This window comes from Colobus angolensis, unplaced genomic scaffold (genome assembly GCF_000951035.1).
Source record: "Colobus angolensis palliatus isolate OR3802 unplaced genomic scaffold, Cang.pa_1.0 Scaffold9, whole genome shotgun sequence".
NCBI lineage: Eukaryota > Metazoa > Chordata > Mammalia > Primates > Cercopithecidae > Colobus > Colobus angolensis.
In genome coordinates, this window is record NW_012122931.1 from 7,139,836 (window position 1) to 7,143,018 (window position 3,183).

Genomic DNA, 3,183 nt, shown 5'->3' on the forward strand with positions numbered 1-3,183 from the left:
TTCCCTTCCCTTCCCTTCCCTTCCCTTCCTTTCTTCTCTCTCCCTCTCTCTTTCTTTTTAGAGAGAGTCTCACTGTCGCCCAGGCTGGAGTGCATTGGTGCGGTCTCGGCTCACTGCAACCTCCGCCTCAGTGATTTCTTCAAGTGATTCTCCTGCCTTAGCCTCCTGAGTAGCTGGGATTACAGGCATGTGCCACCACGCCCAGCTAATTTTTTATTTTTAGTAGAGACAGGGTTTCTCCGTGTTGGTCAGGCTGATCTAGAACTCCCAACCTCAGGTGATCCGCCCACCTCAGCCTCCCAAAGTGTTGGGATTACAGGCATGAGCCACCACACCCGGCCTATTTAGTTTTTTAGACAAAGTCTCACTCTGTCGCCTAGGCTAGAGTGCAGTGGCACGATCTTGGCTCACTGCAACTTTCGCCTTCCAGGTTCAAGCGATTCTCCTGCCTCAGCCTCCTGAGTAGCTGGAATTACAGGCGCTCGCCACCAGGTCTGGTTAATCTTTGTATTTTTAGTAAAGATGGGGTTTCACCACGTTGGCCAGGCTGGTCTCGAACTCCTGACCTCAAGTGATTCACCCGCCTTGGCCTCCTAAAGTGTTGGGATTACAGGCGTGAGCCACCGTGCCCGGCTGAGTTGCTTGTTTTCCTCACTGGTTGATCTTTGGCTCTGGGACTTTGTCCATCTTGCTCCCTGCTGTAGTGGAACTCTGGGAGAGGCACCTTCACTCCCAGCTACACAAGCTGGACACTTGGATGCCTTCCTTGGTCCCATCCACTGTCTCTCTTCTCATCTTGTTCTGAAGATGCTCTTCCTCCCTCCCCCACTCCCACGTTCTCTCTCACCCATGATACCCACAGCAGCCTCCTTACTGGCCTCCTGCCTCCAGGCCCTGCTGAGGTCTTCTGAGGCCCTTCTGAGGTCTTCAGAAGCAAATCTACCCATGCTATGCCCTGTTCCATTCTTCAATTACGTCCCTTAACTCCCTGGATAAACTATCAGCTCCTTAATGTGACCTGTCGCCACTTCCCTCCTTATACTCTGCATTCCAGTCACATCGAGAAAGTTTACTTCCTTAAAAATTTTGGCCTCTTCAAGATCGTGCCACTGCATTCCAGCCTGAGCGACAGAGCAAGACTCCATCTCAAAAAAACAAAACAAAACAAAACAAAAACATATATATGTATGTATATATATACACGCATATGGCTCTTTTCCTTTTTTTTTTTTGGAAACAGGGTCTTGCTCTGTTGCCCAGGCTTGAGTGCAGTATGACAATCTCGGCCCACTGCAACTTCTGCCTCCCTGGAATCAGCGATTTTCCTGCCTCAGCCTCCTGAGTACCTGGGACTACAGGCACACACCACCACACCTATCTAATTTTTTGTATTTTTAGTAGAGATGGGGTTTGCCATGTTCCAGGCCGGTCTCAAACTCCTGACCTCAAGCGATCTGCCTGCGTCGACCTCCCAAACTACTGGGATTACAGGTGTGAGCCACTGCGCCTGGCCCAGGTTCTTTTTCTAGCTTCCAGACCTTTGCCTTTGCTGTTACTTAGAACAACTTTCTCCCTCATTACTTTCATAACTCCTATTCACCCCTCACATCCAGCACGGATCTCATCACTTTCTTTTTTTTTTTTTTTTTTTGAGATGGAGCCTCGCTCTGTCCCCCAGGCTGGAGTGCAGTGGCGTGATCTCCGGCTCACTGCAAGCTCCGCCTCCCGGGTTCACGCCATTCTCCTGCCTCAGCCTCCTGAGTAGCTGGGACTACAGGCGCCCGCCACTGCGCCCAACTAATTTTTTGTATTTTTAGTAGAGACGGGGTTTCACCGTGGTCTGGATCTCCCGACCTAGTGATCTGCCCGCCTTGGCCTCCCAAAGCGCTGGGATTACAGGCGTGAGCCACTGCGCCCGGCTCATCACTTTCTATAGGGAACTTCGTTGGGTCACACCCGGCCTGTGTTTCCTCTCAGTGTTTATGCACACACATGTAATCGTAGGTTTAAATGTCTGTGTCCTGCTATAGGAGGGTTTCTCAATCCTAACACGATTAACATTTTGGGCTGGATATACTTTTTCCTTTTTGTTTTTGAGACAGAGTCTCACTTTGTCACCCAGGCTAGAGTGCAGTGGCTTGATCTCGGCTCACTGCAAGCTCCAACTCCCGGGTTCATGCCATTCTCCTGCCTCAGCCTCCTGTGTAGCTGGGACTACAGGCACCTGCCACCACGCCAGGCTAATTTATTTTTTTCTTTTGTATTTTTAGTAGAGACGGGGTTTCACCGTGTTAGCCAGGATGGTCTCCATCTCCTGATCTCTTGATCTGCCCGCCTCAGCCTCCCAAAGTGCTGAGATTACAGGCGTGAGCCACTGCGCCCAGCCACTTTTTTTTTTTTTTTTTTTGAGATAGTTTCAATTTTGTTGCCCAGGCTGCAGTGCAATGGCATGATCTCGGCTCACCACAACCTCTGCCTCCCGGGTTCAAGTGATTCTCTTGCCTCAGCCTTCACAGTAGCTGGGTTTACAGGCATGCGCCACCACACCCAGCTAATTTTGTATTTTTAGTAGAGATGGGGTTTCTCCATGTTGGTCAGACTGGTCTCGAACTCCCGACCTCAGGTGATCCGCCCACCTCAGCCTCCCAAAGTGCTGGGATTACAGGCGTGAGCCACTGCGCCCGGCTGGATACACTTCTTATTGTGGGGGCTGTTCTGTTCACTGTAGGATGGCTAGCAGCATTCCTGGTCTCTATATACTTGATGCCAGGAGTAACCAGTCCCCACTCCAGGATTTTTTATTTATTTATTTATTTATTTATTGAGATTGAGTCTCATTCTGTTGCCCAGGCTGGAGTGCAATGGCATGATCTCAGCTCACTGCAACCTTTGCCTCCCGGGTTCAAGTGATTCTCCTGCAGCCTCCCAAGTAGCTGGGACTACAGGCACGTGCCACCACGGCCAGCTAATTTTTGTATTTTTAGTAGAGACAGGGTTTCACCAAGTTGGCCAGGGTGGTCTTGAACTCTTGACCTCAGGTGATCCACCCACCTTTGCCTCCCAAAATGCTGGTATTACAGGAACAAGCCACTGCGCCCGGCCCCTCCAGTTGTGACAATCAGAATATATTCAGACATTGCCCAATGTTCCATGGAGGGTGGGGGTGTGGGCAAGATCACACCA